The 27898-nt window shown below is 34.9% G+C and overlaps 1 pseudogene; it reads left to right on the top strand.

Annotated features, from left to right (window-relative positions):
• The first annotated feature begins 2920 nt into the window (after positions 1-2920).
• Positions 2921-3430, top strand: LOC150046083 (large ribosomal subunit protein uL23 pseudogene; annotated as a pseudogene).
• Positions 3431-27898: the final 24468 nt, after the last annotated feature.

The raw sequence follows: 27898 nt of genomic DNA, 5'->3' as shown, positions 1-27898 counted from the left end.
AATCTTAAACAATAATATTATGAAAATAAATCTTATTTTGCATCATTCAAGAGGGAGCAGCCTAGATCATGGAATTACCTGAAGTGGCTTCAGGTCAAGGATGACATTATATTATCTTCTCTGAGTCCAGGTAGTTGAAAATGTACCAAGACAGGCTGAGAAGAAAGCCCTTTGTGTAGAGTCTATTTGGTGATCATGCAATTGAAGATATATTTATCTGAGTCCCTAAGATTCAATTGTATTCTTTACATAAAAGAAGAGAATGTTTAATTGTTTAGAGTACAAACCAATAAATTCATATTTTTAAAAAGAATTTATTAACATTGATTTTTACATATTTCAAATGACATTTTAACAAACATTTATTCAAGAAAGGGATCTCTATATACAATCACTGGCACTTAGTTTTTAGAACATAATCAAAATTAGGCTAAGGGTTTTTGTATATCATAGAGCTGTACTACAATGGAAATAATTCATATTTTGTGAAAGAAAAGTTTATATTAAAAACATCCCTTTGGGGATGGGAGTGTGGCAAAGTGGTAGCGTGCTTATCTATTAAGTCTAATAGCCTTTTCTGCCTAACACCACAATTCCTGACTTGTTTGGTCTTCTATTGAATAAATTCATTTCAGATAGCCCTCATATTGAAGCCATGCTGACAGACTGTAATAAATGCTGGAATTCTTGATGACTACATTTGTCACCAGATCCTAAAGTCTCATTTTTTACAGGTTTCTGTGCTATGCCATAGGGGATTCCAGAGTTAATACTCAGGTATTTTGGCTTGCTTTAATAACACCAAGTCTTGTTATGCATTTGTATCAATGGAAGTATTTTCTTCAATGCTTAGCACCGCTATCCCCAATCCAATTTGTTTTTTTCAAACACATTCTCTTCTCTTCAAGAAAGGAAATGTCTTGCAATCCCTGGGAAAGAACTACTGTCAGTTGACTGGAAAAGCACTGTTCACCCCTTAATTTCAAGAAAGAAATCATAACTACTTTCCATTCATTCTTTCCTCTCAGGGTCATTCTTAAGCAATACTGGGAAGTCAATGTTTAGCAGCTCCCACAATTCTGCCTCTGACCCTTTGCTCTGTTATCCTAAACACAGCAACTCCTCACAGTTTACTTTATAACTATTCAAGTGAGTCTATGATTGAGAACAGGACAACACCCTTAACCTACATGGCCAACTTGTTCAGATTGTGCTGTAGAAAGATTCTCTGTCTAGAGCCTGAATAATTGATGCTGTCTTATTCGTTCACACTTCACAATTCCCACAATCATAATTGGTGCTGTCTTTGTGGCTGGCCTCTAAGATTAGGTTCCTGGTGCCCATCTTATTCCACAGAAATGAAATTATAACAGATGATTACGGTTACTAGTCTATAAGGAAGTTCTAGTCTTGTTACAATTGGATGTCTACTTGATGCTGCCAAATCGGAAGATCAATATAAAATTACAACTGATAGATCAAATTGATATTAACATTTCTGTCTCTAGTTTGGCTTGATGTACTGTAGTGGTATATTATTAAAATCATAATGAACCTCCATTTTTTTAGACTTCCAGACAATTTAGCTATGTCATTTAAAAAAAAACTTTCATCTGGAATAGAGAGAAGTGAGTGGCTGTGCCAAGGTTTAGGAAATTTAAATTTCTGGGTAGTTTGAGTGAGTCTTTTTTTTTTATCAGAGTCTCAGTCAACTTGATCATGTTTCAGTCAGCAAGGATTTCTATTGCTGTTAGGAAAATCTTCAGCACAACATTTCCACCCTCCGGATATGATGGAGAGCCTCCCATCTAGCAAATCTTACATGAAAGTGAGTAGAAAACTAACTTTTGAAAAAGTGTTTCACACCTTCTATATCCCACGGCTGTTTAGTTTAATTAACAAATTATTATTAAAGAACTACTAACTATCAGGCAAACTTTCAGATATGAATAGTAAATATTTAAACTATAAATTTCTCTAGTGCTTTGGAGGCTTGCAATTTAGTGTAAAAGGCATGTCATAAAATATGGAAACGTGAAAAAGCACACAAATTGATTATCACATGACTTAATCCTAGATGGAATTTGCATTGTTCATTAATTAATTGCCAAATGGATTTGGGCAGTCTTTGCTTTGACTCCACTTTAGCTGAGACAAACAACTGAGACTAAAACAGGAAAAATTAATCACAATGCTTACCTACTGGTGTTTGATGCTCAGTAAGTAATGAGCACAGTAGACAATAATAAAAGTTAAGGAAGGATATTGTAAGTGCCTGTCTGCTCTGGAGGTCTATGATAGATATTAGCACTAATATTCTCCAAACCTAGCTCTATAATCCCTGCAGCAAAGTCTCCCACTGTTTGCACTTAAAAATATGCCCAGAGAAACACAAGCTACACGGTTTCCTTCACTTGTGGGAGTTACAATTCCCCTATAAATCTACAAGTAAACATACTGGATGATAACAAGGAGCTACAAATGAATCAACTGAAGTGTAATAGACTCTACAGAGTGCAAATAGTGTAAATCTTTAAAAAGAAGAAGTTAAAACCCAACAAAATAAGTACCAGAAAAGGGTCACTTGTAAGATGATAGGGTGGGGCCAAAGGGAGAGCAGTAGGAAAAGGGGAGAATGCAAGCAAGAATTAATTTTATATATCACAGAGTTGAGAAATGTAAAGGAAGGGTGGATCAAAGAGGGGTGAAGGTGTTGAATGAACAAAAAACAATACATAACCTAACATTATAAGGTAAGTAAGGGAAGGGGGTACGTTGGGAGGGGTGGGTGAGAATACTGAAAGAGGATACATTGATCAAGATCCACTGTATTTGTAAACTGTTTTAGAAAATGGCACTCCCTTTGTACAACTGCTTGAGATAATTAAAAAAAAATTCTTTTGAAAAGGAAGATAGAAGGACACTGGAAATCCTCTTCACCAAGATGGCGCCAAAAGCTATGAAGGGAGCTCCTGCCCCTCCTAAAGCCAAAGCCAAGGAAAAGGCTTTGAAAGCCAAAAAAGCAGTGCTGAAAGGCATCCACAGCCACAAAAAGAAGAAGATACTCACTTCTCCCATCTTCAGGCAACCCAAAACCCTGCGGCTCCGGAGACAGCCCAAATATCCATGCAAGAGTGCTCTGAGGAGAAACAAGCTTGATGGCTATGTGATTCCCAAGTTCCCCCTGACCACTGAGTCAGCCTTGAAGGAGACAGAAGACAACAACACGCTTGGGTTCATTGTGGCTGTCAAAGACAACATGCATCAAATCAAACAGGCTGTGAAGAAGCTCTATAACAATGATGTGGCTAAGGTCAATTCCCTGATCAGGCCTGATGGAGAGAAGAAGGCATATATATGTTCGACTGGCTCCTGTCTATGATGCTCTAGATGTTGCCAACAAAATTGGAATCATCTAAACTGCATCCAGCTGGCTAAATATAAATGTACATCTTTTTCCCACTATTTAAAAAAAAGGAAGACAGAAGGAAATCCAATCCAAATTCTAGAGCATTCATGTCCTAATTCTCCTAGTGGATGAATCTGCAAGCTCTTGAACATCAGATCTCAACAGTCATTTTCCAAAACTGAAGCACAGGTAGATGCTGTACTGAATGATCAAGATAAAATGCAGCAATATTCAATGTATTTAATGGTGAACTTTCCAAACATTGATTGAGAATGAAGATGTGGTTTTCACTTCTGGAAACTTTTAGCAATTTAAAACATGAAGCATTTAAGGTAAAGTCTATGTGATTCCAAAACACTGGGTGAAAATGCAAAGACTAATTTGGAATTCTTCTTCATAGGCCAAACAACTGGAACATTTCTAAATACTAACATATAACTATATATATTTACATACATAGACATATATATATACATATAGATATATATTTAAATTACATAATTGTTCATGAATATTCTGTGACAGAAAATCAATCATCCTGAGAACTAAGGACTATATGGTTTACAGATGGCAGGAAAAACTGATAAACTACAATGTATCTGGCAATGAATGGTGAAGGGGAGCTACATAAGAATGAAAAAGAAAAAAAAGGAAAAATTTGGCATCCCAGGAAACAGGAAGAAGACTCATTAATCAGGAAGCCATCCATTCTCTCAATTTAACTTTAGGCTAAGTTCCATAGCTACAAGAAACTAAAAACAAGTAAGATGGCAGACATAAGCTAAACATCCATCGTCCCTGTAGCATATCCATGCCACGTGATCTTTTTCCTGTCATATTCTTCTAATAAACTTTCCTGTCATCTTTATGTATGGTCATACCTTGCCTGAATTTTTCTCTTGCCAGATGCAAGCACTGAGGTTGTTTAGCTGTCCTAAACTCTCTCAGAACTTATTTGGTGCAGTAACTAGGAAGTTAGAGATTAAGTGTGTCTTTTTCTGCTTGGACTCATTGAATAATTATATATTTTGGTGCTATATCTTGGAGGTCATTCAAGTGTGAAAACTTGGCTTTTGATGGTGAATTCATTAGGCTAATTAGAGACAAATTCTTACAAAAATAGGTGAGATTTATATACCAAAACTTTAGGAAGATTTCTTACACTAATGATAACTAGAGATATGTGAGTAAGCACAATAACAAAACAAAACTTAGATTCTCTTAGGCCAAGCCCCTGAAAAAAATCCTTTTATAATCCTTTTTTGGATTTTTAGGTTGAAGGATAAGGAACAGAAGAAAAGCAGATCATTCAGAGATCCCAGAAAAATAAACTGGCTTTTCACATGTTTGTAATTCCTCTGGGGGTTCTTTATGTCACCATTACCAGGGCACTGAAAAGGAAGGGTATACTTTCTCTATCCACAAATACAAATGCTTGTAGAGAGAGCAGTAATGAGCAAGGTTGAAATAGTCTTTATCAGGGTATACCTGGGAGCTACCCAATGTGGTTAAGCTAATCTAAAAAGAGTTTCAAAAACATCAATAATCAAAGCAACAGGTTCTGTACAAGCAACTGATACGAAGTTCAAGGTGGATGCCTCTAGACTCGGTATATTTACTTTTTGGAGGGTATATATTTTATTGCCTTAGCAAATGAAACAGAAGTGTTTCTCCTACATGGGAATCAAGCTGTGCCCTGCTCTAAGTTGCTTTATATTGTAAAGAAAAGTAGTTTTCAGCTGAGTACCAATGGCTCAGCCTGTAAGCCTGGCTACTCAGGAGTCTGAGACCTGAAGACAATGGTACAAAGGTCAGGAAAGTCAGTGAGATTCTTCTTTCCAATTAACCAGTAAGAAGCTGAAAATAGAGCTGTAGCTGGAATACTAGAGCGCCAGTTTTGAGCAAAGAAGCTAAGGAACAATGTCCAATCCCTGAGTTCAAGCCCCAGTTTCATCACACACAAAAGAAGTAGCTTTATGACACACTTTTTGTTTGTGGGAGTCAACAACCAACACATACCATGAAGTACAGGATAAAAACTATTTATGTGAATAAAACATTACCACTTATAACATTAGTACATTAAAACAATGTAAGAATCTGGTTTCTCTTGAATCAGATAAAAGGAGGAATGCCTAACATTGAAAACTGGCTGTACCAATGACCATCAGTTCAGCCATCTCTTGTACAGGTCAATCACAAATTCAGCACCATCCTCCTCCTAGAATAGCTTGAGTAGCTATATGAATCGCTATTTAACCAGAACCAATAGGCCTGCTTTCCACTCTGAGCTTTGACAGCATTATACCTGAATAGCTCTGAAACTGAGTTATTAATATCTTATCTCACTCCCTTCAGGGACTCTACATCTATATAAACTTACTTGTCCTGACTTCACTTAGCAAGACCTTTGTCCCCACAGCAGCTTTCACCCTGCCTTAGGCATTCTATATCCTATAGGTCATACGATAAAGTAAAATATGATTTGAAAATTAGTACTTGTAATTAGGATTGGAATAATGGAAACTGAAATTGGCAAATAGGTAAAAAAATGTAGAATGTGGTCAATTAAGGCTAAGTAAATATATGCAACATACACTCTGTCAATACATACTCTTCCTGACTTTGGAAAAAAAAAATGTCACTTTTGTCTACATCTCCTTTTTGCTTCACTGGATTTTTCCTCTTTTATCTTTACTCCTTGCCTGAACTTTACTCCTGTTAGTGGTTAAAAAGAAAGAAAAAGGCAAAAAATCCTTCCAATTCCCTCTTTGCCTCTGAAGAAGGCAAAAATGAACATGAACTATGATTTTATGATGTGTATCTGTTTAGCTTCTTGAAGTAGTGTAACATTTCTTTTAAAAAGTCACTTGTAACATATGGACTCAAAAGAAAAGAAAGTTGTAAGTAGCATGTGAGTTGGGAGGAAGGAAAAGGAAATGGTTCCTTGCCCTAGGCATCTTTTAGGTTATTAGCAATTCCTCTTGGTAAATAAGAACAAACACGTGTTTATTTCCTTTGGCCTCACAGGTGGTCCCTGACAATACAGAAGTACCATACTGTTTAACTTCTGACAAAATATTTGGGTACCACATGCTTCTTACCATATTTCAGTTTCTTATAGTTAGTTTGGGGTAGTTACACTGTAATATACCACAGTCCTCACGGATTCCTGAACTAGGATATTTGTCAACTTTGTGTTTGTTTTTATTGTACTCTATTCTATTCTATGTTTTTGGTAAAAGCAGGATTTGAATTGTTTTCAGATTGCTTGCTTAGCTGGCCATCATTCTCTTAAGACAGGCATCCAGGTCTTCTTTTTGCTATTTATTTTGGAGATAGAGTCTGGAGAGTTTTTCTTCCCAGGCTGGCTTTTAACTGGCATTCTCAAATAGCATCCTATGTAGTTAAAATTATAGGCGAGAGCTACTAGTTCTTGAATTTCAATTCCCTATTGCTGTTGGTTGCTGGGCTTGAACTCTGGGACTGGACACTGTCCCGGAGCTTTTCAGCTCAAGGCTAGCACTCTAACACTTGAACCACAGCACCACTTCTGGTTTTCTGGTGGTCTCATGGACTTCCATGCCTGGGCTGGCTTTGAACCTAGGTCTTCAGATCTCATTCTCCTGAGTAGCTAGGATTACAGGGGTGAGCCATTTGTGCCCAGCTTTAATTTTCTGTTTAACTGCTGCAAGAAGCCCTTCTCCACTGGAAGCTCTCATCACTCATTACTGTAATTGCCACATAACCCCTTTCTTCACTAATAGAAAGTTATAAAAGAGAAAGAACAAGGAAAGGGCTGAATAAAGTCTGGTGTTTTCTATTTAATGAACATATAAATGTTATCAAGTCACCTTAGTAATTAATATACAAAACATATGAAGTATTCCAAAATATCCCATAGATGTTTTTATTTTTATTCTATTATCTTTGTTCCTAAAGGCTTAATTATAGTATCTATGCAAAATGTAGAAATCTACAATGTAGAAATCCTATCATGAGATTTCTTAACAGACAAGACTAAGGTGGGGGGCTGGGAGTTTGGCCTAGTGGTAGATTACTTTCCTAGTATGTACAACCACCCAGATTTGATTCCTCGGTACCACATAAATAGAAAAGTTGGAAGTGTGCTCTGGCTCAAGTGGTAGAGCTCTATCTGTGAGAAAGCCCAAGCTGGTGGTCAGGCCCTGAGTTCAAGCCCTCAGGACTAGAAAAAAAACTTAGCTAAGGTCATCTAAGATGAGACTAAATGAAAGGAACTCTAGGATATGGAAACAAGAGCTTTATCTTGTGTGATTATTGTTCTTAATGTACTATGTTATTTCTCTTCTCTTTTTTTGCCATTATGGTTAAACTCATATTGTTACTGTATCTGACCTTGTACCTAGTATATTGTATATGCATCTACTTTTTTAGTTGAAATAGGAAAGGGAAGGGGAGAAAACAAGATAGTTGGGAGGGGTTGGGGAGGGAAATGGAGACAAAAACATAAGAAGGGTATCAAGGTTTGAGAAGTAATGTACCCATTATCTGACGAATATAATTATAACCCCTCTATACATTTTCCTGGCAATAAAAAATTAAAAATAAAACTAAGGGGAAGAATAATCTAATATGGACCTTCAGATTTAGAGGAGTTGAGAACCTACTGGAGTTAATAATCTAAATAGAACATAGAAAGTGTCTACATGAGTAATGCTCTCCAAAAAACATGGGTAATTGGGAATAGTGAGAGACTGGTTAATAAGTACCCAACAGTAGTTAGGTAAAAGTAAGTTCTAATGCTTTACAGAATAGTGAGTGACAATAATTCATAATAACCTATCAACCAGAAGGAACTTAAAGCTTTCAATCATATAATAAGGAAAAGGAACTATTAATTCCCTTGATTTGACCAATATATATGTTCTACTGTACATCAGGATATCATACTGTATCCCATATATGTGTACAAAAATATGTGTTAAATTGAAATAGTAATATATTTAAAGAGATACAAAATTTAACTGCCTTGGTTTCATTGTTACATGTTGCACACATGTGTTGAATTACCACACAATATTCCATATGTCTATGTATAAAGAAAACAAACATTTAGGAAACATTACCAACTGTAGACAAAGTCAATAGTCTAAGTTTTTCCTAAGATACATTTTTCTCAAAGGTGATTGTGTCCTATGAGAACAGGCTGAACACTAATCAACATATTTCAGCTAAACATGATCAATAAATATTGCTTTAATCTATTATTATCAGAATAAGAGTAACTACTAAATACTTAATACTCTGGGGCACAGCTCCCTTTACTCTTCCAACAACCCAAAATGCAGTGTTAACCTTGCCTTAAAGATAGGAACATTGAAGTTTTGTAGAGGTAAATAAATTTCTCTTTTTCACAAAACTAAACCCAAGATTTTAATTGTCTATATTGTTAGTGGAATTGAGCTCCCAAATACTATAGTATTTATTCCTCCTTCTAATGATATGTATTTTACATCTATTCTGAGCCACATACTGATTTTAAACTATAAAACTTTTATAAAGATTAATATCAAATGCTCTGCTATGAAACATGTTTTGATTTGTTGATGAAGTTTTATTTTACTATGGGAAAACTGTGCACCTGGCTCCTCATTACACATCTAATTTTTGTTAATTTATTGCTGGTATGTATCAACACTACAAGTTAACATAATTCCAGACCATCTGTTTTGTGCTTTAATCTGTTCTTTTGGAGCTACAATAAAAACAAGGACTCTGTCTCATAGAATCTACTGCAGAAGATGAAAAACACAAAGCATTGTTAGCTTGCAGAGCAAAATGTCACAGGAGAGAGGAAGGACAAAACCTCTTCACAATAGAGCAGAAGCCTGGATCCATCAAGAAAGGCATCTCAGCAAACAGGAAGTCTAAGGAGCCAGCTAAGAAAATGGTTAGAAAGATCAGAAGTGTGCCTGAAACCTCAAGTGTGAGAGAAGCAGGCACATCTAGAAAAGGAAAGAAGCTGGACGGAAGGACAGGGTTCTAGAGCCAGGCAGATACAAAGAAAGATTGAGATCAGGGTGTGAGGGCTGGAGAAACCACCCTAAAATGTTTAGAATGAAACTTTCTTGTACTATCTAAAGGAATTAAGAAAAACCACACACCCATTACATATTGAAGAAAAAGAAAACTATATGCTAAAATAACTACTTTATTTCTTTGCTGTGTCCATTTTTTGATTATTTTTTTTATCAGTCCTGGGCTTGAACTCAGGGCCTGAGCACTGTCCTTGGACTTTCTCAAGGCTAGAGCTCTACCACTTGAGCCTCAGCACCACTTCCAGCTTTTTTCTATGTATGTGGTACCGAGGAATTGAACCCGGGTCTTCATGCATGCTAGGCAAGCACTTTAACCTCTAGGCCAAACTCCCGGCCCTGCTGTGTCCATTTTTTAACACACCAGATGGTTATTTGATGTAAATGATGTGAATTTAATTTGTAGTCACCAGTCTACAAATGTAATCACCAGTTATAAATGTATGCGCTTTCATTTCTCATTCAGATATATTTCTCTGTTGAATATATTATAATTATGATAGTACTCTGAGTATGTATTTTTGATCCGCCAAATTCTATCATTATCTTTAATGTTTTTTTGCCAATCCCAGCTATTTTATTTTATACTCATATTCAGTTTTAAGAAAAGAGAAGCTCAATGAAGAATTGAACAATATGCTTAACAAAATAGATGTCCTGAGCACATGTGAAATACTATACCCAATAACTTAAGAATGTATTTTTTGCATATTCACTCAGTGAGACCACAGGAGGACATTCTTAGGAGAGGGTCACAAGGGCTCAATAGCTATGTGCATATGATCACATGAAATGGTATTTATTGAAATGGACTCCAAGAAATGGAAACAAGAGGTGTTTAGTTTAGGTTTTTTTTTCGTCTTTCATCACTGTTTTTGTTTCCTGTACCTTTTGTCTTATATGTGAGTATATCTGTTTGGGGAAGGGTAAGGAGAGCACAGAAATGGTGGCACAAAGGATGAACAAATGCAGCAGATAGACTCGCTAGACATTATGTTGAAAATGCATTATATGATCTATGAGGGAAAGTTTTGGGATGGAAAAATGGAGAAAATGAGGGAAGAGGTGAGTGTTCAAAAAGAAATGTACCCAAAACCTGGCTTATGAAACTGTGACCCCTTTTACCTCACTTTTTTTTTGCCAGTCATGGGCTTGAGCTCAGGGCCTGAGCACTGTCCTTAGACTTTCTCAAGGTTAGAGCTCTACCACTTGAGTCTCAGCACCATTTCTGGCTTTTTTCTATGTATGTGGTACCAAGGAATTGAACCCGGGTCTTCATGCATGCTAGGCAAGCACTCTACCACTAGGCCAAACTCCCAGCCCTTTACCTCACTCTCTTATAATGAAAATAAGTTAATTAAAAAAAGAAAAACTTACAATATATCCATATAAGACCACACAGGCAAACCTTATATATAGATAATAGTGACCAAAGGAAGCAAGACATGTAAGACTTATTTCAATAACTAAAAGATCAAAATACAACACACAGCTAAATTGCTTAGGGATACATTCAATAGTTAGGTTTTTTAAAATTTTGTTTGATTTGAGATAGTTTCACACTATATATTCCAAGATGGTACTAAACTCTATCCAGTATGCCAGCACTTCTGTCCCTGTATTAAGCTTTTAAAGAAAGAAAGCTCCAGAGAAAGTTATGGGAATTTATAAGGGTCTGTTGAGTCACATGGCTAAGTCTGTTTGCAAAGCAGGCTGGGAAAATTAGTGTGACTTATTCCTAGGAGGAATTTGAAAACACAAACATATACCACTACTCTCTCTCTCTCTCTCTCTCTCTCTCTCTCTCTCTCACACACACACACACACACACACACACAAACACACACACACACTTTCACAGACATATACATATACATGTATTTGACGATTGGGTTTTTATAGTTTTCAAAAATGTTGGATACAGTAATATTAGATTTGTTGAATAATCCAATGAAGAAATTAGTGATGACTAACAAGTACATAAAAATACAAAAATGCTGCCAGGAGTGTGATCTAGTGGTAGAGTGCTTGCCTATCATGCATGAAACCCTGGGTTCAATTCCAACTTTACACCATACACAGAAAAAGCAGGAAGTGTTGCTGTGGCTAACATGATAGCGCTAGCCTTGAGAACACTCAATATATTGTCCAGGACTTGAGTTCAAGCCCCAAGACTGGCAAAAAAAATACAGATATGCACAGGTAATCATAGCAAATACATGTTGTATGCAGTAACTCTAAATGAAAATTTAACCAAACTGTTCATATTACTGAATTGTGAATGAGTACATGTGTGTGTGTGTGAGAAAGAGAGAGAGGGAGAGAGACAGAGAGAGAGACAAAGAAACAGAGACAAATAAACAGAGACAGAGACAGAGAAACAGAGACAGAGAGAGAAGCAGAGGCAGAGAGCATATGGTGAACACATGTGAATGCTAAGACAGGCAGTTTGTAAATTGTATCCTCATTTTTTGTGTATTAATTTAAATAACCAGATAATGACTTCTATTCTTTCTTGACTACCACAAAATATGATGATTAATCAGTAGCCCTAGCCTAGAATGGAGCTGCTTCATAAAAAGCATCTATAGCAGCAAAAGTGACTTGTTCAAAGAAGAAAATTATAAACAAAATAAATTTACACAATCATTATCAGTCATTATAGAAAACTGTTGATTTTCCCATGTCATTCCTTTACAATTTTTAATATTGCTTTTCTACTGTTGTTTTAGTGCTTTGTCTCTGAGCCAGCAATGATAAACTTGTTCTTTTCAGCAGACCAGTTTGGGAAGTTAAGATCTTAAACTCTGCTTCCCTGAAAGAGGAGCTAAAACAAACAAACAGTAATTAAAAACTTTTTGCTTTTAATGTCTTCAAATGGTGGGAGTACTCATACTGTAAAACCATGACTGAGTGTACATTACAAGTGGATTCTTCCTCTAAATCTTTGAGAGTCTTAATGTTTTGAGAAAGAGGTCAAAATAATTATGAAAACAAATTCAGTCTTAGCTATGACTCCAGCTATATGGTGACTATAATTTGAAAAGAAATCAAATGGATTGGACTTTCTTCTTCAGAACTCATCAAATTAAGTTCACAAGAAAAAAGATGAAAAGATTTGTTCAATGTTTTATACTACACTGTCTTGAAATATTTCAAAATATCAATCTTAATGTAAAAATGTTTCTGAAAAAAATCTATTCACAGATTAAACAACAACAAAACTAAAATGTTGTGACTAATTTCATCAAAGATCAAAAGAAGGAAATAAAAAAGGATAAAGAAAGAATGAGAGTTGTGAAGAATTGCACATTCTATCTGGTGAATATAATGTAACCCTTCTAGTAATTACAATAAAAAAAGAAAGAAGGAGAGACAGGAGGAAAAAGAAAAAAGCCATAGAGAAGGAAAAAAGAAGGAAGGAAAGAGGAAGGAAGGAAGGAAGGAAGGAAGGAAGGAAGGAAGGAAGGAAGGAAGGAAGGAAGGAGGGAGGGAGGGAGGGAGGGAGGGAGGGAGGGAGGGAGGAAGGGAAGGAAGGGAAGGAAGGAATGAAGGAAGGAGAAATGAAGGAAGAGAGAGAGAGAGACAATAAATATAGGCAGAAAAATGGGAACATTCTGCTTTTTTAGGAAAACATTAAATTGGCTATCATAATTTATGTTGCTATCTCATTGATTTTAAAATGGTTGAGATTTTTGGCTTCAATTTCTTTGTAGAAATTATATCCATGGCTCATCTCTAGATAAATTTGATGTAGTAGTAAGTCAGAACAAGTTGGTGTAAGGGCTTGAGTCTGTACTCTTGATTGCTTTAATTGCCGTTAACTAGTAGAACTTTCCATAACTCTAGTTTTATTGTGAATATATTTATGTTCAATATGACCTTTATATTTTCATTAGAATTTTATTCAAAATCTGTTATAGTTGAAGAATATATGAAGATTTTATTAGTTCAGATATTTTTATTGCACTTATGTGCCAGTGGGAATATTAAACTACTGAATTACAACAAAGTTCTAAAAATTCAATATAGTCTACAGTCAAAAAATTGTTTTTAATTTTTTATCAACATATATCATAACTTTTAATCAAATTTATTTTACGACATTTACATTATTATCTGTTTTTGAGGTTTAATTTTATAATCTCTTTAGATATTCTGGATATCAATCCTTTGATGAACAACTTGCAAATATTTTCTTCTAATCTATGGGTTGTCCCTAGATTCTGATATTTCTTTTGATGGACAGAATTTTTCTTCAATTGATGCAGCACCATTTGCCAATCCTTATTTCTTTTCTGAGCCACAGGGGTCCTGTTCATAAAGTCATTGCCTATGGCTAAATCACCACGTTTTCCTTATGTCTTCAAATAGTAGTTTCAAAGTTTCAAGTCATTGATTATAACCTTTAAAACATTTTGAACTAATTATATATAGTTTGAGACAGGGTCTAATTCCAGTCTTTGATATATGAATATTTAACTCTCCTAACGTCACTTGTTGAAAGTACTGTCTTTTTTTCTGACTTTTTTGGTATCTTGCCAAAAATGAGATATCTGGATTAATATGAGCTTATTTCTGGGACTTCTGTTTTCGCCTACTGGTAAATGTGTCCATTTTTGTGTCAGTAACATGCTACTTTCCTTACTCTGGCTCTGGGATATCATTTCAGATCACCACTGCTTCTTTTGCTCCAGGTTGCTGTGACTACATGGGGTCTGATTTTTATTTCTGTGAAACAAATGACATTGAAATGTTAGTCGGTATTACACTGAATCTAAAGATTGCTTTTGAGATTTTTCTATTTTCACAATAATGATTTGCCAATCATGAACAAGGAAAAGCTTTGTATTTTCTATAACTTTTTTAATTTCTTTTTTAAATGTTTTATAATATTCACTGTAGAGTTTTTCACTTCCTTGGTTAAGTTTATTACTAGTTTTTATGGTTTATTTTTTTGAGGTTGATTTGAATGGGATTGTTTTTCTGATTTATATGTCTGTTTGTTCATCATTGGTTTCTATGTTGATATTATATCTAAGAATTTTGGGGGAGGGAGAATCTTTGACTCCTATTATTTGCAAAAAAAGGTATAGTATGAGTTGTTCTTTACCTATGTGTATTCTAATTTTTTAGTAAGCTCTGACTAGGAACTCAAATCATATTCTTTTTTCATATATTTTTTATAATTAATAGAAGAGTTACATTATATTCACCAGATAGAAGATGCATTAATTCACATACATTGATACCCTTTCTCATGTCTTGGTCCCCGTTTCCCTCCCCCCCACCCCCACTCCTCATCTTGTTCAAATCATATTCTTAATAAAAATAAGGAGAATTGATACTTTTTTCTCCTTCCTGGCTTCAGAATAAGTGCTTTCAGTTTATCTCCATTTAGTACAATGTTTTCTACAGGATTACAGTTTATGGCATTTTGTACAACTTTTTCAGTAAATGATGCTTTTCTATTCTCCTCAGAGCTTTAATCATAATGGAACATTGGATTTTTTTTTCGAAGGCTGTTTTTGCACTTATTGATATAATTATTAAAATGTTTTCCTTTATTTTTTTATGATATTTATTGATGTTTACATATACCAAATCATCCTTCTACCCCTTTAATAAAAACAACTTGATAATGATTTTATACGTTGTTAATTTACTTTGCAAGTATTTTATTGAGACTTTTATATTTATGATCACCAAGAAAATTAGTTTGTAATTTTCTCTCTCTTTTTTGTTATGTCCTTATCTACTTTGGGAACTAAGGTAATACTAACTTCATAGAACTCATTTAATAGCCTTCCTTCACTTTAGTTTATGAAATAGTTGAAAATTATCAATTTAGTTTGTCCTTTCATCTGTGATTCCATCTGGTCCTGGGCTCCATTTGGATACATATCATTACCAATTAAATCTCATTGTAGTTTTCATTATATCTTATCAATTTCATCATAGTACTAAGAAACTGGCATTCCTTTGGTCAATTTTGGGAGGTCAAATGTACTAGAAATTTATCCATGTCTTTTAGATTTTCCAGATTATTCAAATATGAAATTTCAAATCCTTCTCTAATTATCCTCTGAATTTTATTGCTATTTGTGATAATATCTACTTTCTCATTTCTAACTTTATTAATTTGAGTTGGTTCCTTAGTATCATGCACAATATTAAGTGTATGATTTCTTATATGAATTGTCCTAGATTCCAAGGATTAAAACGTAAATAGAAGTGGAATTCATGCATTTAAAGAATTCACTTATTCTGAGTAGGTAAACGAGGAATGCAATAGAGAATAAGTAGTTCTGTGTAAGAAAGTCATGCCAGAGAAAGAGATGGGGTATATTTCATTCTATTTCAAATAAAGCAGGACAACTTTCTAACCAGTGCAGATTTCATCTGAGATACACACTGAAGAATAAGTAAAAAGCTGACAGGTTGACAAGACAGATAAGGGAATTCACACAAGAAGAACAACAGAAATCATAACTTAAAATTTTGATTACAACATTAAAGATGAATAGTTTTGTGTTGTGGGAATGCACCACAGCAATCAGTAGAAAAGTGATTATATATAAAATGGAATATAAGGCTTACTGTGTGTGAAATGAAAATGAATGAAGGTTTTTAAGGAAAGAAGTCACAAGTAGACATTCATAATGAAATAGCATTTTGGAAAAAAGAATTAGAAGCAGAACAGAATGAAAGGAAGGGGAGTTAGTAAGGAGATATTAACAGCATCACACAAGAGATAATACAATCCTGAATTAGGAAAGTGTCACAAGTTGGGATTCTATTTCATGACACGTAAACTCAAATATTACCTTAATTAATGAATGTCTTATGAAGACTCAATTCAGAAAGGACAAAATGGCAATATTTCTTTTTTTTTCTTTTTTTATTGTAATTAGTAAAAGGGTTACATGATATTTGCCAGATAGAAGGTGCATTAATTCACATACATTGATACCCTTTCACATGTCTTGGTACCCGTTTCCATCCCCCCCCAAACCCCCCACCCGTCTTGGTTTTCCCCCCTTCCCTATCAAATTTCAAATACCCAAATACAAATAAGTTCCATATATCAGATAACAAAGTGAGATACTATACCAACATGAGATAACCAAGGGACAGCAAAGGAGATGAGAGACAACATAGTACATTAAGGACAACAATCATTCATTATATAGCTTTTGTTTCACTATCCTGGAGGTCCTTTCAATTAGCTTCACATTATATGTCCTTATGTATCAAGAGTTTGCTCTATTGCAAATCTCTGCTAGTAGAGCCAAGGTTTCTACTGATTATGACGAATGAGGGAAACCATTGAGCCTAAGTTCCTTTGAGTCTGGCTTACTTCACTTAATATGATTTTTTCTAAGTCTTTCCATTTCCTAACAAATGGGGCGATGTCATTCTTTCTGACAGCAGCATAGAATTCCATTGTGTACAAATACCACAACTTGTTGATCCACTCATCAACTGAGGGACATCTAGGTTGGTTCCATATCTTTGCTATGGTGAATAGTGCTGCAATGAACATTGTTGTGCTAGTGGGTTTAGTATGTCCTTGTTTCTGGGTGGTTGGGTAAATGCCAAGTAGTGGAATTGCTGGGTCATAGGGGAGTTCTATGTTTAGCCTTTTGAGGAACTGCCACACTGCTTTCCATAGTGGTTGAACGAGTTTGCACTCCCACCAACAGTGTAGTAGTGATCCCTCCTGGCCACATCCCCTCCAGCATCTGTTGTCATTCGTTTTCCTGATCTTGGCCATAAAATGGCAATATTTCTAAATAAAAAATTCAAACTAATTTCAAAGCAACATCTATTTTTTTAATTTTAGGAACATATTGATTGGTCAGCTGTTTCTGCTAAACCAACCTGGCTCAGTAGATGTAGGCTGGGCTTGCTGTGTGTCTGCATCCAGTTGATGGATCATCTTGGGAACTGGCTGATTTTTGCATTGGATTGAAATGGGATAGTTTATTCCCTGGATAGTCTCTTATCCTTACCCAGCATAGTGTAGAACTTTTTCATGTAAAGTTCACGCAGAGTTCTCTGATACCTAACAGAATCATTCATGGACAATAACTTTGGTTTCAGAACCAGTACATATTCTTCACTTTCTATTAGTGAAAGAAGTCACGGGCACATCTTTGACTTTTGTATAGTATATTTTCAAAGTGGGAATTTACTATCAAAAAACAGTGTTTTTCTAACCTTGAAAATATACTGTGCTTTTGGAAGAGGTAAAAAGTCATATTGCCAAGAGTTACTAATTGAGAAGGAAATGGAAGTACAGCCACTTTATAAATCATATATATACAGGAAAGTGGATGAATCTAGAGTGAATCATATTGAGTGAAACAAGTCAAGACCAAAGGAACAAAAGCTGCATGGTATCCTTAATATGTGGCTATTAGACCCAAATAGTACAAGTGTGAGGACTCAATATTTGCATACACAATGCTATGGACATGGTATTGGAAATATAAACACAACTACATAGTCATGAAAATTTATGACTCTATAGACATAATGTTTTATTACATAGATTAATATGTATCTGTGACATACAAATCCTCAGCCTAATTCTAATTATGTTCTAAAATCTAAGTGCCAGAGATTGTATATAGAAATTCCCTTCTTGAATACTTGTTTGTTAAACACATCATTTGAAATATTATATAAAAATCAATTTTAATAAATTCTTAAAAAAGAGAAAATCATGTATTGCAGATTATATTAACACTAATAAGAGGAGAAATTACAGATATGTGGCTGGATTGAAGAAAAAAAATAAAATGTTGGGCTATGTTGTGTCTCAGGTTCTGGAACACCTCAGAATATTAGGAAACATAAAGCAACCTACACAGTTTCTGTAGTTACTTTGAAATGCTTGCACCATAGACTCTAGGAATCTGATAGTCTTTCTGCAAACCTCTCTCCCTCCTGCCCTCTCTCTCTCTCTCTCTCTCTCTCTCTCTCTCTCTCTCTCTCTCTCTCTCTCTCTCTCTCTCTCTCTCTCTCTCTCTCTCCTATACTTCAGAATAAATAAATGATTAATTTTCACTTGATTCTTCATGTCTTGGTTTTCTTATCTTTCTCACACGCTGCATATGTGCGAATAATATGATTAAGAAAAAAAAGATGAGGTTATCCTTAATAGTCATGGGACACTAAATACTCTGGCGACCCAAACTCCATCCACGTCTTTTGTTTGAGACATTCAGATATCCTTCAGAGCTTCTCAGAAAGCTGACAATGAACTACTTTCCTAGTGAAGTGAAACCTTCACAGCTTTTACTAAAGCCACACTGAAGATCCAGACATCACAATATTAGCAGAACAAGCTGACATGACATATAGAGGCCATATACACATAAATGTGGCTAACTGTGGATTCAGCACCTGTAGGCCAGATCCAGGCATTGGTCCCTTTTTTATCTTTTCGCTTTCCCTTGCATCTTGCAGGAGGATTTGGTCAATCATAGAACCTGAACATCCTTGAGAATCTTTATCTTTCCTGTCATGGCCACTGAGATAATTTTCACACTGGCAGGCTCGGAGCCTTCAGGAAAATAACACGAGAAATAATTGAGTCCACCTGGAGTTGTTTGAAAATATGTTCACATTAAATCTTTTTTTTAAACAAGAAGCAAAATTATATCCTGGAGAGTTGTTCCTGGCCAATGATATTAATTCTATTTTATTTTGTTTGTCTAAGCTATTACCAAAATGTTCTGATAGTTGTATTCTTAATTATCTGAGTGTCAAAAATGGTCATCATCTTCAAGCATATGCCACAATAAATGCCTCATAAAATTTCCTATCTCTGAACACTCGTCTTCCTCTTACTATTTAATATTTTCCCAAACACTCTAGTGTTTTGAAGGGGACATTAACATAATAATGAATGAAGTTTTACTGCTATTAAGCTATGTATCCACAGAGTAAAACAGAAATTGACATTTACTTAAGAATCTCTCAATCCCAGCAACAGGGTAAGTGGAATTTTCACACAAGCATAATGTTTTCTCATACTGTGTAAAGTTTGTACAGTAAGCTTAATATGTCAGAACAAAACTGACAATAACCAGGTGCTAGTAGTTCATGCTTAAAATCCTTGCTACTTAGGAGGTTGAGATGTGAGGAAGAAAGTTTGAAACCAGCAAAGGCAGTCAAATTTGACACCCTTAAATCCAAGTTACTAGCCAAAAAGCCAGAAGATGTCAGACTCAAGGATTAGCAGCGAGCCTTGAGTGAAACAGGTAACATACAGGTCCTGAGTTCAAGCCCCAGTAGTGGTACACACACACACACACACACACACACACACACACACACACTGTAAAATTAAGTTGTATATAAATAAGGACAAATACAGAGAAAAGGCAAGTTCAATCTAAGTCAAATGATTCCATTAATTTCCTATGTCATTTACATGCAGTAAAATTTTTGTGTACAATGCTAAGGTATTGAAGTTATGTTGTTCAAGTTAACCACAAGTAAATATTTAGTCCTCTCATTGATGCATTATATTAGATGATTAGACAGCAATAAATACTACTTTCAAGCAAATACATTTTACTTTTAAATACAGTCTCTGTGAGAACCCAGAGTTGATTAGTTCAATGGAAATTCAGCTTTGGTTACGAGGCATCCTACAATCTCCCACAATGTGAACCTTGAGAATTTGATTATAAGCTTCAAGCAAACACAATACCTAAACATCACTGACCTCACATGTTGACCCCGAATGTTATCATCTTTATATATAACTAAAATAGCTCTAAAAGGTTATCTTTCCTTATGTTTCCTTACATGGAACTAAAATAGTAAAAAATGAAGAGGATCCCATCAGAGTTGGGCAGACCAGCCATCAGTACTGTACCCAGTGGAGTGAGTTATACCTTAGTTGCTCTGAGTTTCAAAATACTCAGTATGCTAATTTGTTTGATATACATGCTACTAAAGGTATGGCAAACAGTTTGTAAATATTATTCTTGGATTTCATCATTAGTTTTATGTATCACCTTCTCACATGCACATGATAATTTAATGGCATAAAATAACTTCTATCTATAGAATCTCACACCAGCATGAGACATTTGTTTCAAAATTGGTTCACTTTTGTAATTTTGGACAATCCATTATGATTGTATTGTAGAGAATTCTACTAGCAATCCTCTGCAATCTGCTCTTTGGTCTAATCCCTGGAAAACCCCACTGGTACTTTTCTATTTCTGTGGTTATGCCTTTTCTATATCGTTCTATCACCAGAATCAAACTGTGTTACAGTCCTTTCAGATTAGCTCAATAATTTACATTCAAGATGCCTTCTTGTATTTTCATGTCTTGATAGCTCATTAATTTTTAGTGTCAACTTTTCTGACTGTACCAAATTTAATTATCCATTCACCAAGTGCATTTCAGTTACAATTTTAAAGAAAGCCACTAAAAACTTTATGTGCATATATGACAATGAGCACAATTTTTCAACTCATTCTGGAGCACAAATAGTTGCATTATAGTTTTATAGGCAACAATTAAACTATCTTCCAAAGAAGATTTTGCATTCCTACAAGAAATTTGAGTTCTTATTTCTCTACATCATTAATTGCTGCCACTGTTTTATGGATTTTAGTAAATATGTAGTATTGTCTTTTTGTTTTCAAATCCCCTAATGACATATGATATTAAACACATTTCACAAATGTATTTGTTAACAGTACATTTTGTTTGTTGAAAGTATAGCTCTTCTTTTGTGTGTGTGTGGGGGGAGGAGTGGAGGGGTATGTGTGAGTCATAGAGCTTGAACTTGCCCTGGGCACTACCCTTAAGCCAAGCCCCATTTCCTAGAGGGTAACTGGAGATAAGAGTCCCAGGTCCTTTTGTGCCCAGGCTGGCTTTGAATCTTGATCCTCAGATTTCAGACTACTGAGTAGCTTGGATTACAGGCATGAGCCACCGTGCCCAGCGTGTCTTTCGTTTTTGCAGTCTATAGCTTGTCTTCTCATTCTGTTGACAGATCATTTTGTACAGTACTATTTTACAATTTTAATGAAGTCCAGCTTATTAATTATTTTTTTTATATTGACGCTTCGATATTGTAAGCCAAACAAAACTACCATAGCTTTTCCCAGGTTTCCTCTGTACTGTTTTCAAGAAAATTCATACTTTTGCATTTAAGTCTATGATCTAGTTTAACTTCGGTTTGAAATGTTGTGAGGTTGATTTCTAGACATGTTTCTTTTTGCAATCAGCACGGTTAAAAATTGCTTTGTGCCATTTTATTTTAATATTTTGGAAGGTACATTCTTTTACACACATTTTTATTAGCAAGAGGGTATTTCTCAGGTTCTAAAATTCTCATTCCTTCTTCCTCTTCTGCTGTTAATCCCTTCAATCAATCCCAAATCCCACAATTACATGTATTTTTTTTTCTCGCTCTCTCTTATCTCACTTTCCTTTTTTCCTTTCCTCTCCTCAATTGCCCTCCACCGGCTTCCTGTGTATGTTTACATATTTATTTATCTTGTGGGTTTAGCATCAACATATGTCAGAAAACATGTGACAGTGCTTTGGAACCAGACTAATTTCACTTAACACGATGATCTGCAGTTGTTGTTTTTTTTTTTTTAATTTCTGTATCTAGTTAATTCAACATCATTTGTTAAAAAGCTTACGTCTACTCTGTGCCTTCTCCTTTAGGAAGATCAGTTGTCTATGATTGTGGATCAGAATCACAAAATTTTGCTAGGGACTGTAATTGCACCCTTCACAAGGCTGATATTCCTTGCAGAGCAGAACATATCCATGTATATATACCAGGGTCACCATCTCCCTCTACCCTGACCTTAGTGTAACAAGCCAGAGAATGTGTGCTTCCTGAGAAAGAAACTTTGAATTTCTCAATAATGTTGTGATCACTTTCTAGATCACTTTGTGTATACGAAGTACTCATCTCACTCCCTTCATTTAAGTGTGTTTTGTGCGTTTTTGGAAAGAAACAAGATAGTCTTTATCCCACCATAGACTCCTTGAAAGGTGGTGATCCCTTATAAAATCATGTGCTAATTATGTTAAGGATAATGAAAAACTTGGCTCATATTTACTCTATTACAAAAGGATTTGAAAATATGATCTAGTTTGACAAAGTTTCCCGGCAAAAACTGTCAAAGCGTAAAGTGGCACTGTGGCTCTAGTTGAAAGAATGCTAGCCTTGAGCTGAAGAGCTCAGGGACAGTGCCCAGGTTCAGAGTTCAAAGCCCCTGAGCCACAGCACCACTTCCACTTTTCTGGTGCTTAATAAGAGATAAGAGTCTCACGGATTTTAATGCCTGAGCTGGCTTTGAGCCATGATCATCAGATCTCAGCCTCTTGAATAGCTAGGATTACAGGCGTGAACCACTGCACCCAGTCTGTAATTTCAATGGAGAGATATGTAGGGTTAATTTAGCTTTAAAATAAAGGTCTGGTGATTATTGGAAATGTGTGAGTATGTTGAGTATGTTTACCTCAAAGTTTCTAATAAAATTCAGGAAAGGAAAATATTGAAGGCATTATGATTTTGAGATGAAAAGTAAAAAAAATTAAAGCATAGGACATAATGAGGAGCTGTAACTTTAATCAAATTTAATTTGCATAATGACTTAGTGACATATTAAAAGAAATGAAAAACACCAACTACCTTAGAAGAATATGTAGTCCTCATCCAACTGTCAGTGGATGAGTATTAAATCAGTTAATTATGTCTTCTTTAAACACCATACTATTTATTGTGCCCATGACATTTTTGCTTCCTCCTCCATTAGGTGTGAACTCTGCTAAGATTTTATAAAGGTGTTTGGGGAGAAAGAGAATACAATCTTTGCCAAATCTGATGAAGTAAGAATTTATAGAGAATAATTTGTATAACTTAAGTCAATAAAGTCCCCAAAAGGAATAATTGAAACATCTGGAGTCAATAATCTCTTAGGACTAGTTTCATCCTTTTTTTCCTCCCTGGAAGTTTATCTCGCCTATAACTCTAGGAACTTATATTTGGTTTGAGAATTGAAATGCATGTGGAGATGCAGCTGTGAACATCAGTTTGAGGACAGAATAAGCTCAACTAACCATATTGAGAATTCATGGGATGGGAATTGGAATCCATTTACTCACTATGTGTCTTTCAATTATAAAATGAATAGAACCATTGTAAGAAATTATGGCTTTTCCAAAAATCAATGTTTAAATAAAGCAGATATGGGCCTTCAGGAAAACTAAACTGGCCATGGGAAGTCAGGGTCATATATTAATTCATTTGTCACAGTGAAGACCAAAATTGATACACAAAGGCCTAGTTCCTTATCTTGTAAAATGCATCAAATATTGACCTGCATAGTCAAATAAAAAAGCTCCTGGAAGATAGCAATGAGTCCTTCAGTTCCTTCTCTCTTGACTGTAATATCATTTTCTACCCAATTGCTCAAGTCAATAACAAGAGAGTTGTTCTTGGAATTTTCTTCACTGTATTTTTCCCCCTAGAGATAGAGATGTATTGCATGTCAAAAAATATTTACCTGGCATGGGAAGGTACCTAGCATGGGTAATATTTACCCATTGCTCTGGGATTTCCAGCACTACAATATTTCCTGAATCTAAAGTATAAATAATTTAGGATTCTGAATTCTTTTTGCATTTTGTGTCTCTGAGATTTTATTTTTTTTTAAACGAGAAGAAAGTGAAGTTGAGAATGCCAGGGGCTTTGCTTGTTTTAATTTCTAAGTGTCTGTGTCTGGAATGAAACCTAATATAACTATCATAAAATTTTTGTGATTATAGATTACAATATTGATGATATGTCTGACAAGAAAATATGTGATGAAATCAATTCATATTTACAATGATGTTGGAAAACGTTTACAAAAGTTGTCATCTTGGATGAATTACTTAATATTTCTCAAAATTTTCTCTCCAGTGAAACTGATGTTACTTAGAGCTCTGACATCATAAAATTAATTTGTACATCATAGGTGCTCAGATCCTTTCCTCTCTTTCCTTTTTCCTTGAGAGTTTTGTTGAGAAATAAAAGGCAAGAGTGTACAAAAACCAGAGCTGGAGAAGTGTACAAGGGTGATCAAAGAGGTCCAGAAAAGCATGAATATTAGAGAACAGATTCCAGTCAAGAATCATACTCAGGCCAGAGTAATGAAAGAGGTGAGAATGATGAAGATGCATTGTACTTGTAAACTGAAACTGATTTTTAAAACTACTAAAACCATTTTAAAAAGAAAAGGAAATAAGAAAAAAAGAGCCGGGCACCAGTGGTTCAAGTCTGCAATCCCAGCTACTCAAGAAGTTGTGATCTGAGGATCATGGTTCAAACCCAGCCCAGGCACTAAAGACTGTGCAACTTTTATCTCCAATTAACCACCAGAAACCGGAAGTGGCACTGTGGCTCAAATCGTGGACCAATACCTTTGAGCTGAATAGCTCACAGATAGCACCCAGGCAGAGTTCAAGTCACTCCGACTGACAAGAAAGAAAGAAATAAAGAGAGAGAGACAGAGAGAGAGAGGGAGAGGGAAGGGAAAGGGGAGGGAGGGAGGGAAGGATAGAAGAAGGGAGCAAGAAAGAAAGATTTAGGACTATGAAGTTTTAGACTTACTAGCTTTAAGATAAATTCAATTTTGTCTCTAATTTAAGTAATATAATAAAAAGATAACCTAACTCTATTGATCTATAAAATTATGGTAACATTAAAATGTAATATTAATACTTAGGCAGCATTTAATTAATGAAAATTATCATTCCCACTCCACCCAAAAATGAATCACTCTGAAAATAGGATCACAATGTTTCATTCAAATAGACCTATATTTCCATGGAACGTGAACTAAGATGGAGTGGGGTTCACATATATCAGATGTTCCTTGTAATATTTTTTAGGGTACTGGGATTGGTTCTATTTGACAGATGAGCCTTGACCCCAGGTAGTCCTTGTGAGATTTTTAATCTAAGATGATATGAGCTTGCTCAGTTGAAGTTGTTTCTGCCACTGCTAATAAAGAGGCTGCTAACTTAATAGTTCAATATAAGACAGAGATTGAGCTCTACAGCACGAAATCATTGCTATTAGATCTATAGAAAGCCCCATTTCTTTTTTCCCTTTTTTCATATAGTTTTTATTGTAATTAATAGAAGGGTTACATTATATTTACCAGATAGAAGGTACATTACTTCACATACATTGATACCCTTTCTCATGTCTTGGTCCCAATTTCCCTCCCACCACCCCTACCCCTCATCTTGTTTTCCCCCCTTCCCTATTCTATTTCAAATAATCAAATATGCATATATAAAATATATCAGATAACAAGGTGAAATACTGTAACAATATGAAATAGACAAGGGACAGCAAAAGAAATGAGAGATAACATAGTACATTAAGGACAACAATCACTCAAAGTAAGCCCCATTTCTAATTCACAGAACTGTCAACATGGTTTGACCATTTCCTGATAGGGGTTGGGGGGTTCCTGGAATACTAAACACAGAAATGAAAGAAGAAGTCAAGAAAAATGCATATATACTTGTTATATCATAGAATATCAGTATTTCCATATCTACAACACAGGAAGCACATTTTTAGATACACACAATATTGTAGGTTTTCACTGTAATAGCAATACTTGTTTTATTACTGATGACAATTTAAGTGTTTATTATAAGAGCAGAAGTAACTACGCATTAGCTGGTTTGAATATTTACTTATTAAGTTACTTAAATGGGATAAAACAAATCCAGTAGAATTTTCCTGTACGGAAGACTCATCAAAAAGTTTTCTTGAGTTCTCGTGCAAATCAGTAATTCACATTTGTTTTGCAAACCAAAATTAATTCACTTAGTTCAAGTAATAAACCAAATACACTGATTAATGAAGTGGATATCAAATGTTGTTTTATTAAAAAATAGTATTAATTCAGATCAAAGTGTTCAGTCACTGTGTTTTCGTATAAAGTCCATAAACCTTGTCGCCTGGTATATGTTTCATAAAAGGCATTGGTGGAGATTAATTATATTTGAGTTGCTTTATATTTCTACTTGTAGTACAGGGAATAAAGTGGCAATGCCCTCTGAATAAACTTTAAAAATAGGTTCTAGTTTTGAAGATCTCCCAAATACTTTGAGATAGTTAAGTATGGGACAGTAATCAGCAATTGGAATGCTATTTTCATTACTATGAAATTTACTTTTTCATTTTAAACTATGGTTCAACAGCTTAGGAACTCTGTATTTGCAGTTATATTATCACATTTTCAAAGAAGTTTAATAATGAATTGTTAGATTAAGTAGCAATATATTCCATGATTAATTTTTAGTAAACTTCTAAACTTTAGAACAATTTGTGTTATAGTAGTTCACAGAATCATTACAAACCTAATAGAAATGTATATCACATTATTTCTTCTATTACTGACATTTTTCATTTTTTGTCATAATGAGTTGGCATACTGATACATTGTCATTAACTCAAGTCCATAATTTACTCACTTTCTTCCTAATGTCTGTTTCTGTTGTAAAATTTCATTCAGAATAACATGTTAAATGCCACATATTCTTTTTTTATTTTTATTTATTTATTTTCATTGTTTTTGCCAGTCCTGGGCCTTGAAATCAGGGCCTGGGCACTATCATGGTACATGAACACTTTGCTCAAAGCTAGAGCTCTGCCACTTGGGCCACAGTGCCACTTCCAGCTTTTTCTGTGTGTGTGCTATTGGGGAATCAAACCCAGAGCTTTATCATACTAGGCAAGCACTCTACTGCTAGGCTACACTCCTGGCCCAAATGCCAGAAATTCTTAACGATTGATTCCTGTGATAGTTTCTCAGATTTTTCTGATTTTGAATGACTTGATATACTGAATATTACTAGATAAGTACTTTGTAGAATGAACCTAGGTTTGGATTTTTCTGATATAAAAACCCAAGAATTTGAAACTCTGATAGCCATGTGCTAGAGAGTCAGTCCACATCAGATCCAGAAGAAAGGTAGTCTCTTTCTGTGTTCTTTTGTGCAATCACTAGATGGTGATTGCCTAAATTGACATGGTTAGATTTTCTTCCTTTTCAAATGTAAATCTCTTCCAGAAATAGTCTCACAGACACATGTTGTTTTATCAGCTACTTAGTAATTGTTTAATATAAACAATCTAACACATAAAATTAACCATCACAATACACAGCACATATAATAGTTTCAAACTTGTAAACTCACAACTCTGAGAATTTTCTAGTTTCTTCTTAAAGTAGATCATAACACTCATGTATTTCTGACCTAGGTTTCATAATATTTAATCACTTCCAACATTATTTAGGTCTGCACAATATCCTATGCTCCTTTTAGTTTGGTTGTTTTT

Source organism: Megascapheus bottae, chromosome 26, assembly GCF_031878675.1.
Source record: "Megascapheus bottae isolate mThoBot1 chromosome 26, mThoBot2.hap1, whole genome shotgun sequence".
Lineage (NCBI taxonomy): Eukaryota > Metazoa > Chordata > Mammalia > Rodentia > Geomyidae > Megascapheus > Megascapheus bottae.
This window is presented reverse-complemented; position numbering and strand designations above follow the sequence as displayed.